Source organism: Narcine bancroftii, chromosome 1 (genome assembly GCF_036971445.1).
Source record: "Narcine bancroftii isolate sNarBan1 chromosome 1, sNarBan1.hap1, whole genome shotgun sequence".
NCBI lineage: Eukaryota > Metazoa > Chordata > Chondrichthyes > Torpediniformes > Narcinidae > Narcine > Narcine bancroftii.
In genome coordinates this window covers 379,656,431-379,668,516 of record NC_091469.1, presented here as the reverse complement: position 1 = coordinate 379,668,516, position 12,086 = coordinate 379,656,431, and the positions used below count along the sequence as shown (strand labels likewise).

At 41.6% G+C, this 12,086-nt stretch overlaps 1 long non-coding RNA gene across 1 annotated transcript; it reads right to left on the bottom strand.

The window, feature by feature from the left end:
- Positions 1–807: 807 nt before the first annotated feature.
- On the bottom strand, positions 808–11,858 carry LOC138752898 (uncharacterized). The gene is made up of 3 exons (XR_011350996.1): positions 11,795–11,858; positions 5,769–5,902; positions 808–2,363 (listed from the first exon to the last, which is right to left on the bottom strand). It is a non-coding gene; the product is annotated as an uncharacterized lncRNA (long non-coding RNA).
- Positions 11,859–12,086: the final 228 nt, after the last annotated feature.

The following is a 12,086-nucleotide window of genomic DNA, read 5'->3' as shown; positions in this document are numbered from 1 at the left end:
GTGATTTTTTATACCCTTGGATACATGCTTAGAACATCATCATATCATTACTTGTCCAATGACTAAAACTGTTGCTATCCTTTCCCTGCTAGCTTCCTGCCTCTCAATCCATCAATGTCTCTCTTATCTTGTAAGTACAAGGATGCATTCTGTTACTCCTTAGTACTGGGTGACTCCTTCTCCGGTCCCATCTCATGATGTTTTACCTAACAGGAGTACAAGGACACCTCCCCTTCTTGTTACTGCCCTGTACAGGGTAACTCCCTACACATTCCCATCTCATGATGTTTTACCTTACAACAGTCAACGGTGACTGGGGGATTGGGTCCCGGAGACTGGAACAGTGGACTCGGCGAATTACTCCTGTCACCCAAGAGTCATCCATTCTGATTTGGGACCTACCACCCCTTGGCCCCGCCCCAGCTTCTCCCTTGATGAGGGGGTATGGTTAACAGAGCAATTTAGCATGACGCTATTTCCCCACCAGCCACCCGGGTCTGAACCTGCCACTGGAGTTTGTTCGTCCTCCCTGCGGCCGAGTGGGTTTCCTCCGGCTTTCTCCTCTGTTCCAAAGACGTACAAGATGAGTAAGTTAATTGGTCACAAGGGCGGCGTATAGATCTTCGCTTATTCTCATTTTAGTCTCATTGAAGGGCCCTGAGCGTGGATGCTGCCTGTCCTGCAGAGACCTTCCAGCAGCTCATTTTTATAATATTTTATTTATAATTTTAATATATTTAACAATCATACCAAATGTAAGACATCAAGAAAATCCCCCCCCCCCCACCTCCACCCTTTCACCTACAGAAGACCTATTAAACAAAGAACGAAAAAAAATCATTCCATTGTCAGTGCTAACAGTAAAATATATGGAGACATAATAATACCACATTGTTAAAATCTTTACAGAGGTCTACTGGCTAGCCAGTAGCAATCATAACTCTATATTGGTGCCAGTGAGGTACCTACATGCTTTAAATAAGGCTGCCAGATTTTTAGGGAAGTGCTATCTCCCTCCTGAGATTTTATGTGAGCTTTTCAAGTGTGATGCAACTATTCATCTCTGAAGACTACTACCTATCCAGGAGTAGATGGGAGTCAGACTTCCATGTTACTGCTATGTATTTCCTGGCCACACACAAGTCAATTTCTGTGAATTTAATTTGAGAATTGGTAATCTACTAACTGTGGTAGAGTTCCCCAGAAAACAAAGCTCTGGGACTCCTGGGAAGGTGACTCCTGTGATCTTTGGGGATCACAGAGATATGTAAAAAGGACCCAACCTCTATATCACAACTAAAACACATCTCTGATAATTCAGGTAACTTCTGTGGGGTGAGTTACAGTTGATAGATAAAATTATTATGGACCAATCTATACCTGTCATTGATAGCAGACATCAAATTTCCCTGACAGATCTGACCAGAGTTGTTTGTCAATTGTTGTGTCTAGGTCTGACTCCCATCTCATCCTAGACTTGTGCAAACCTGGCTTTGGGCTGTCATTCTAGAAATAAACATATGTATTCCCTTCATGGAGTATTTTCTCCTTTTCAGTGAGTCCCAGTAGTCTTTTCAGGGCCCAAATTGGAAGGATCATAACTGAAGGTAACAAAAAGTCTTATTGGACAAATCATATCTCTTCTTCAGCTGTTCAGGTCCTTTTTCACAACAGTTCCTCAGACATTGTATCCCCTTATGATGCAAGGCTTCCAAAATTTTATTGTTCAAAGTCAAGCATCTCATTGTCGCTCCGCCATCCACTGAAGCCAGGAATGAGAGGGCCAAGTGTACCTTCTTACAGTGTGGCATGGACAAATAATTTCTGATTAGGGCCACAGGTGTATCAAACTTTCCATTCATTCATCCGTCAGTGTGTCCAGGTGGACCCTTTGATACTGCATGTATGCAGTCCATCATTCCCTGTCAAGAGCTTCCTTCTGGGCCAGTCCTCAAGTCTGCACTGCCTCACCACCACTTGTCTCTTTAAGCAGAAGAGGGTGAATAGCTTTTCAGCATTCCACAATGTAGCGATGGGCTGAAAGTTATCTCCTCCATATTCTACCACCCTAATGGCTTTCCTGAGTCCAAGGGATGATATCGCCATGCATTCAGTCTGTTTCTGGCCATTTGCTCCTACCTCCCCACTTATTCTTCTTAACAACTACATACCATTTCAAAACATGGACCCTCTATTCCATATTCCTTCATCCATGGTGGTAGCTGCATGAGAAGAGACTCCAAGTAGGACCTTGGCAATGTTACCACTTCATGTCACTGTTCTGAACCAAGCTTTTCTCTGTGCAGTTCTTATAGTCTGTCAATCAATGAGCTGCTGGAGGAACTCAGTAGGTGGGACTGCATCTGTGGGTAGAAATGGTCAGTCAATGCATCTAGCTGGGACCCTTTAAAGTGAAAAGAGTGCAATATTTAGTATTTGAAGGGGGAAAGAAGCTGGGAAGGGATCACAAGTTGATGAGATATAGAACAGAAGGTGGGAGAAGCAGATTGAGTGGGTGGGAAGTCAGAAAAGTAAGACCAGGTGCACTGTTTAAGTTTATTTGTCACAAAACACCTAGCACAGTGAGAAGAGTTCTTCTGTGAACTGACCCAGCAGGCTATCTCCAGCACTACATTCATCTGTGTACAGAGTAAATGTACAGAGCATAGAATGACAATGAAAAGGAAGGTCAATAAGGTCAAGAGGAGATTGGAAAAAGTAGAATCAGATCGAGGTGGGAATTAATTTGAAATTAGAAAAAATTGTTTGTATGTGCCAATAGATCCAAGATTGTTCAGAATGTGTACAATGTGTTGTTCATCAGGTTTGCATTGAATCTTCCCCCTGACAATGGATGAAGCCAAGGACATAACTGGAAGAGGATTAGGCTTTGCTAGCACCTCTGTGGTGGAATCAGGAGGTTCGAAGATTAGTATAGCACAAAGCTACTTGTTGATTCACTATCCAGAAACCACCATTGGATAAGCTGCAGCAGATAGAAAATAAGATGTGGATTGTGTAGGTGGCTGGAGTCTTTTTCCGATGGAATCAAAAAGAAGAGGACATAGTTTTAATTGAGAGGAAGGAGATTTAAAGGGGATTTGAAGGGTACATTTTTTTCACAGAGAGTGGTTGATATCTGGAATTCACAGCTAATGGAGGTGGTGGAGTCAGACATATTTAGAGATATTTTGACAAGTACTTAAATAGACAAGACATCGAAGGATACGGACCTATTGTGGGCAAATGAGTTGGCAAGGAAACAGGCATGGGGCCTGTTTCTGTGCTGCATATCTCTATAACCCTATGACTTTAAAAGTGAACGCACCCTTTAATGACTCAAGTTTATTAATTTTTTTGGAAGGTATAATCAGCACTGACAGATTGACGATCATAATTATTTGATAAGAAACCAGGAAAAAGACCTGGACCTCACTACTCTGATTGACATAACTTAAAATTGTTTCCCAATGTGTTGCAAATAAAATTCTTTACAACTTTTTGTAATGATTAAAATTGCAGATGCCTAAAGTTATTTTGAATTTGTACTCCTGAAATAAATGAGAGAAGCATGGGTGAGATTAAATGTTTGAACTGTTTATCTAGTTCTGGATGTTGCTATGTTAAGTACAGGACACAAGGACTTGAGACTAGGGGCAGGAGTCAGCCACTTGTAACATATTCCCTAACCCTCAGTTCGTGATCTTTCAAATGTTTATCTATCTCCATCGCAATCCATATGTTTTTCTGCTGCTTTTAGACTTGGCAAAGTGATAAGGGCTGGTGAGAAGGCCAGACCTCTGAGAAGTTTTATGATCCAATAATGAAAGACTAAAGAACTCATAAGAAAAGAGAAAACTGATTTTATGAGTAAATATGCATAATATCAGGGCAAATAGAGTTTCTGTTAATTATATAATTTGGAAGAAAGTGACTAAGGTGAAGTGTGGGACCTCCTGATGAAGCTCATGAATTAATAACAGGTAATAAACAAATGGCAGATGGACAATTTTTTAATTACATCAGTCTTTATTATGGAGGACCTGAAAATGTCCCAAAAATAACTGGTAAGCTCATTTCATAAAGCATGAAGGAACTGTAAGGATTCCAATCACAAGGAATAAATTATTAGAAAAACTCATTGCACTGAAGGCAGACATATAACCTTGGGTTTATTGAACTGAACTGAAGTAAATTAAGTGGCAAGAGGTTCAGAGGAAGATATTGTTCACTTCGAGAGTGGTTGGAATGTAGAATATCCAAGTCAGTGATGGAGGCAAAAACTCAACATTTAAGAAGAATCTGGACAAGCACTTGAATCAGCAAGGTATATAACTCTACAGAACAAGTAAAAGAGATTTATTTTTATATATAGAGTACTCAATTGTGGGCTGAATGGCTTGTTTTGTACTGAAAGAATCTTTGACTCTCTTAATGACAAACATTAGTTCATGTGAGTACAAACGTTTGGAATCAAATCAACGTGATTTTTGTTTTTAAGTGACAGGGATGAATTTCTAGACAGCTATCTGCCATTTGTACAATAGCATTCAGTGACTGGTATCTAAAACATTTTATGCAAGGAGTTTTTTTTAATAAAAAAACCTGAGAATAAAATATAGTCAGGGGTAAGATACTTCTTTCAGTGTGTGTGTGTGTGTGTGTACATAGTATTATACACTGTGCATATTGCTGCTTTCTTGACATAATTGACGGTAAATTTCTGTTTTCTTTGTCCATTTTATTCAATACAAAAATGTGCTGGAGACATTCAGCATTCATCAGAAGTAAAGGGTAACCAATGTTTTGCGTCTGGGCCCTAGGTGAAGTATTAACAGGCTCTTTCCTCCCTCCTCTCCTTCCCTTCCCCACCTCCACCATTTTATTCAGGTTTTGGTTACCCTTTACTTCTCATGGATGCTGCGTGACCTGCTGAATTTTTCCCAGCATGTTTGTTAGTTTCTTCAGCACGACCCCAGAATCTGCAGATTTTCTTGATAAACACCAACTTTTCCCTAAACAATGGAATGCAAAATTCCCCAAAAATCTCCTCCTTCCTCACTCCCTATTCCACTGATTTGGTGTAAAGTTAAGAATTTCCATTCATGGAGATGAAGGAATTGCTTTCAATATCTTTTATCTTGGGTTCAAAAGAAGATCATTCAAAAATTCTTTAGTTGGCTTAAAGAGGGGGATAATAATCTCACAAATGCAAGACAGAAACAAAAACTTTTTTCACTTTTGTATGGTGTGTGTTCATTCTAATGTTTAATTCAAGCAGCTAGTGAAATAATGGAATAAAGTGCAAGCATTACTGATGGAACTGTGTCTGCCTTATGATCTACTGTCTGTTTCCTTAAATCAAAAACTCAAAGATTTCTGTATAGCTCCAATGTTTGTCATGACACATGTAAAAAGTTTATCATTTTGTTTCCTTGGTAACTGATTTGGAAGGAATTTTAATGCAAAATTTCAAGTATAGACAATGCTCAGTTGAAGTTGTAGCAGCCCTATGTTGATGCATTAGTTATCAGTTATGAATTTCCATTGAGCCTTGACAGGTGAGGTCAAGAGGCAATGCAATGAGTGGAAAATGCTATGAGTGGAATTGAATCTAACAGATTAAAAATCTTCACAGCACCCCTGGTAGATTTGTCCTGCTGCTTCTGCTTATGACAATGGGAAACTAAAGGGATATTACATTAAAAAAAAATGCAGCATTTATAGGAACAAGTTAGTGTATCATTCCCATTTATTCCAATTCCCACCTGTCTTGACCCGAAATGTCGACCATTCTCTTTCTCCCACTCATGCTGTTCGATCTGATGAATTCCTTCAGCAGATTGTGTGTTGCTCCAGATTCCAGCATCTGCCATCTTGTATGAATCCCAGTGTTGTTTCTCTTTGAAACAGACAATGAATAGAATTTCTTATCAGGGACAATTGTCACAAAGATGGTTGTCCTTTCTGCAAAACATTTAATTAATTATTTTAAAAGTACACACGATCTCCACAAAGTGGAAAACTAGTGGTGAGTTCAGGACACAGAGAAAATTGTTAAAATGATAAACTATATGAAAATATCAAATCATTGTGCATGATTTATTTTTGATCCTGTACTCCAAGTTGGGAGTGCTAAATACAATCAGTTATAATATTATATTGTATCTCATACTTTGTGGAAAAAATGTTAGGTGGACATTACGTTCATTGAAGCGACAGCAGCATTTAGAGGAATCTAAAGTGTTCAATTCCCCGACATTTTCCCTGTAACCCAATCTCTCGGTTGCCAAACAACTCCCTTTCTCCAATTTCCTGGCACCCATCTGTTCTCAGGGCAATCTACAGAGGAACATTAATCTTTGGTATGAGGTAGGAAACTGGGTGGGTGGGGGGGGGTGTCATAGGCAGAAAGTCAACTCTATCTATACCTCCTGCTGTCTTGGAAAAGCTGCTAACATATTAAAGGACCATCCATAGGGCAGATGATACATGTGCTTGAAAACATGAATCTCTCGATTCAAGGTCAAATCTTTTCCTGCTTTTATTGAATGGACTTCTAGCCCTCACAGACATGATGGGCTGAATGGCTGTTTTGTGATATTTTATCAACAAGTATTTAAGTCGTTTTAGAGACAATTGCATACTGCAGTCAGTCTGTGAGGGAAGAACGCACCAATAGCATCATGAAGGAAGCATCTCTACTTCCTCAGGAGTTTGTGGAGGTTTGGTATGACATCAGAAACCCTGGCAAATTTCTACAGAGGTGTGGTGGAAAGTGTGCTGTCCGGCTGCATCACCGTCTGCTATGGAAACACCAACACCCCCGAGCATAAAGCTCTCCAAAAAATTGTGGACACAGCCCAGGATATTACAGGCAAAACCCTCCCCACTATTGAGTAATGCTGCCGTCGGAGAGTAGCAGCAATCATCACTACCCAGCACACTCTGTTCTTGCTGCTGCCATCAGAAAAGAAGTATAGGTGCCACAAGACTCACACCACCAGGTTCAGGAACAGCTGCTACCCCTCCACCATCGGACTCCTCAACAACTAACTCAATCAGGGACTCATTTAAGGGCTGTGAACTTTATTGATTTTCTTTGCTCTCCCTGTATTGCATAGTCAGTCTGTTTGTATTTGTTATCTGTTTACATGTACACTGTGTGGAGTTAATTTTTTACTACCAATTAGTGGTAATTCTGCTGCACCCCTCAGGAAAAAGGATCTCAGAGTTGTATGTGATGTCATGTATGTACTCTGACAATGAATCTAAAATCTGAAGCATTCCTGTTCCTCATTTATCTGGAAGGCAGTGGGCGAAAAAGCATTAAAAACCATTGGAAACAGATGCAAATGATTGACATGTTTTCAAACACAGTAACGACAAAATGTAAGGCTACTGCAGGCTGCATTTCTGGTGCAGAACAGGGTACAAGTCAAGGTTGTCCAGTCCACGGTGCAAGACATGCAGAGACACAGCCAGACATGATATACATACAGACAAACAATAGATATGCAGGGCAAGTATTTCATTTATACAATTAATGATAAAATTTGCTTTGCACATATGGGAGTCTCAGATGCTTAGTGTGAGCAGTTCCTTTGATCGTTCAAAATTCTCACTACCCATGGGAAGCTGTTTCTCAGCCTGGTGGTGCTGGCTCTGATACTCCTGTATCTCTTCCCTGATGGGAGCAACTGGAAGATGCAGTATGCAGGGTGAATGATTTTGCGTGCCCTCCTCAGACAATTCTCCCACTTTTATGGTCTTGTGGATTGACCTCTGATCCGCTTCTCTGCAGCAACCTTACCACACTGTGGTGCAACCGGCCAGGTCACTCTCGATAGAGTTCCTATAGAAGGTTGAATAATAGTGGCCGGTAGTCTTCCCCGCTTCAGTCTTCTCAGGGGGTGCTGTTGTTGTTGCACCTTCCTGACAAGTGAGGAGATGTGTGTTGACGATAGTCACTGGTTAAGTGAATTCCAAGGAACTTTGTGCTCTCCACTCTTTCTACAACTGAGTTGTTGATGTGCAGTGGAAGGTGGTCGTTCCTGGTCCTCCTGAAGTCCAATATCATCTCTCTTGTCCACGTTGAGACTCAGGTTGTTACTCTTGCACCAATTCAAGAGGTTTTCTGTCTTTTCTCTGTAGTGCGACTCCGATCTTACTGTTGTGTCATCTGCAAACTTGATGACACTGTTGGAGTTGGATCTGGCAATGCAGTCGTGGGTCAGTCAGATGAGCACACAGTCCTGAGGTGTGCCAGTACTCAGGTGCGAGAATCTACTCCCTCTTAAACCTTGCTTGAGATGGGGGGAAAAAAACGTCCATATCAATGATTCCAACAATTTCCTGCAGGATTTCCAGCCCTTCCGGGGCCTTCTACGAGTTATTGTGACAAACCCTGCTGAAATCCTGTGTGGATTCTTATGCATCTGGAATGTTGATCCTAATAGCTATGTGGTCAAATGGAAACGTAATTTGTCCAAATGAATTTATAAACATAACATAACATATAATAACATAACAATTACAGCACGGAAACAGGCCATTGGGCCCTTCTAGTCCGCACCGAACCAAACACCCCTTTCTAGTCCCACCTCCCTGCACAATGCCCATAACCCTCCATCTTCTTCTCATCCATATACCTCTCCAACCTTTTCTTAAATAATACAATTGACTCCGCCACCACTATTTCTCCCGGAAGATCATTCCACACGGCTACCACTCTCTGAGTAAAGATTAATTATAGAAATTATTTCTGAAAACATTTATTATTGATTACTTAAATTGTATATGAGGACAACAATTTCCAACAAAGGGCTCAGGCCTGAAACATTGAATGACTTCCTATGGATGCTGCGTGTCATGCTGACTTTCTGCAGCACTTTTTAGATTTGAAAACAAAAGGCAGTTTTAATACCACTGATTTTGAAAAATTACCTATTCCATAATGAATGGAGGCTGATTGCCATAACCACCTAGGTCTGCTGACATTGGGTAGGATTGGGCCAATGGCTAAAGATTCATCTGAAGTTTGTGCTGGGCTATGGATGGGGGTGGGAGGGGCGGATGAGGGATTAATAAGAAACCTGGGGGCAGCAGAAGAAAACTGGAGTGGAAGCAATAATCCTCAACCCTGAGCCGAAGATGAAGAAGTGGTTGGATGCAAGGTGTCAGAGAATAGTGGTAGAAAATTGTTTGTCCAATTGGAGGCCGGTGACTAGTGAGTTCCTCAGGGTTCGGTCCTGGGTCCACTATTATTTGTTATATATATTAACGATCTGGATGTAGGGGTAGAGAATTGGATAAGCAAGTTTGCGGATGACACAAAGATTGGTGGTGTTGTGGATGGTGAGGTAGATTACCGTAGATTAAAAGGTGATCTAGGAAGGCTGGAGGTGTGGGCTGATGGAATTTAATACAGATAAATGTGAGGTGCTACATTTTGGAAAGGCAAATTTAAATAGGTCATATACATTGAATGGTAGACATTTGAGGAGTGCAGAGGAACAAAGGGATTTAGGAGTTATGGTAAATAGTACCCTCAAGGCTGATACTCAGGTAGATGGTGTGGTGAAGAAGGCATTTGGAATGTTGGCCTTCATAAATCGGAGTATTGAATTCAAGAGTAGGGAGGTTAGATGAAATTGTACAAGGCATTGGTGAGGCCAAATTTGGAGTACTGTGTACAGTTTTGGTCACCAAATTATAGGAAAGATATAAACAAAATAGAGAGAGTGCAGAGAAGGTTCATGAGAATGTTGACAGGATTTCAGGGTCTGAGTTACAGGGAAAGGTTGTGCAGACTGGGGCTTTTTTCTCTGGAGCGTAGAAGATTGAGAGGGGACTTGATAGAGGGGTTTAAGATTTTAAAAGGGACAGACAGAGTAAATGTGGATAGGCTTTTTCAATTAAGAAAGGGGGAGATTCAAACTAGAGGACATGGTTTAAGATTGAAGGGGGAAAATTATAAGGGGAACATGAGGGGAAATTTCTTTACGCAGAGGGTGGTGGGGATGTGGATTGAGCTTCCGGCAGACGTGGTCGAGGCGGGATCATTGGTTACATTTAAGGAAATACTGGATCGTTACATGGATAGGAGGGGACTAGAGGGGTATGGACCGGGTGCTGGTCAGTGGAACTAGGAGGGTGGGGATTTGCTACGGCATGGACTAGTAGGGCCGAACTGGCCTGTTCTGTGCTGTAAGTAATTATATGGTTATATGGTTATAACTGGAAATAATGTGAGATACCATCATGTACTGCTAGCAATTCACAGTAGGTGGCACTGTGTCACTGCCCCACCAGTGGCAATGCACACCAGGTGGGAGAAAGGAGTGTTTAGCAATTTGCATCAGAACACATCAACCAGGGTAAAATACAGTATTCAGAGTTGTGTTAGTCAACTTGCATCAACTTTTTCTTGGACTAGTTATAACAGTGCTTGAGAACCTTGGAGAACTTTGCTAGGTACCTTTTCCATGTAGCCATTATTTGACTGTCAGTCATACAGCACAGAATCAGGCCCGAGCCTGTGCCAACCATCAACCACCGATGGCACTACTCCTACAGTAATCTCTCTACTCTTCTTGCATTCTAAGCAACTTTGGCCAGATTCCACCTTTGCCTTACACACGTCATATACAAGGGCCGACTAACCCTCTGACCTGCATGTCTTGTGGAAATAAATTGGAGCACCCATTGAAATCCTACACTGTCACAGGAGGAACGAGGAAATTCTGCACAGATAGCACCCAAGGCCGGGTTTGATCCAGTGTCTCTGCCAACCTGTGACAATGGCTCTACCAGTGGCACTACTGCGCCACCTTTAGTGATCTGAAGTGTGAGTGACATGCACACTTATAGCCAGGATGTTCAGATAGAGGAAGCTTCCACGTCAGAGATGTTGAGTTTTCACAACCAGAAGGAAAACTGCTGCATGCCATCACATCTTTGGAATTTCTGAGAGATGGAATTTCTAAAGATCCTGAGAGTTGGATATTTTAACTAAGAGGGCAGTCTTATATGAGATGGGATGAATATGTTGAGGAAAAAAAACTCAGAACAGCATCTGTCTGTTCCAGAAAGTGGAAGAGACAATGGATTGGGCCATGATAACCTGTGCAAAGACTTCCATAGTCCTTCTATACTCATATAAAAGTTGGCACAGTATAAAAATTGCCACCCACTCTTATTTTTGACCCTGGCCGCCTGCACATTGGAGTTCCCGACCCCTCAACCACAGACTCACGCCTCGGCCCCGGCCACCCACCCATCCGGGCTCACGACACTTCGACCACGGACTCTCAACTAGGTCCTGGCTGCCCACCCATTCAAGCTTCCAATGTCTTAAACATGGACTAACCACCCAGTCCCGGCTGTCCACCCGCCATCCGAGCACCAGTTTCCCCAAACATGAATTTACCACCCAGTCCTGGCTGGCTGTCTACAAATCAGAACTCCCGACACCCTGAACAATCAGGTTCTTGCTGTGATCAAAAGTAGTATGTGTGTAATAGTTGATAGCATAAATTTAACATTAAAAATTGGTATTAAAAACTTGACTTTTACACAAGTATATACAAAACATTCACCAACTATTTGCCCAGAATGGATTTTCACGTCAAATCAGATGTCTGAGCCCATAGATCTTAGCTCAGTTTGAGTCCCATAAGCAAGCAGAAAATGCTGGAAACACACTGCAGGTCAGGTAGTGTCTGGTGTGGGGTGTGGGGGGTGGTGGGGGGGTGGGGAAGGAAACAAGAGTTAATGTTTTAGGTTCAAAAACCTTTCTGATGGCATATATTCTATTGCAAGACCTTGGAGAAGTTCACAGTCATTCTACCTGTGGGTGCATGGTCTAATATTTGCATCTCATATTCCAGGCATCCATTGTGACATGACGCTTGCACATTGTGAGAAAATGGCTTGGTTAAAGTTCCGCACACAATTTTAGGTTCAAAGATTAAGGGTAGATATTGCTTCAAAATCAACCACACAATGAAATTTAGAATTGGCACACAATAAATGTTAAATGTCAATTTTAACATTTAAGTCAGTATGGAAGAAAGAAGTTTGCG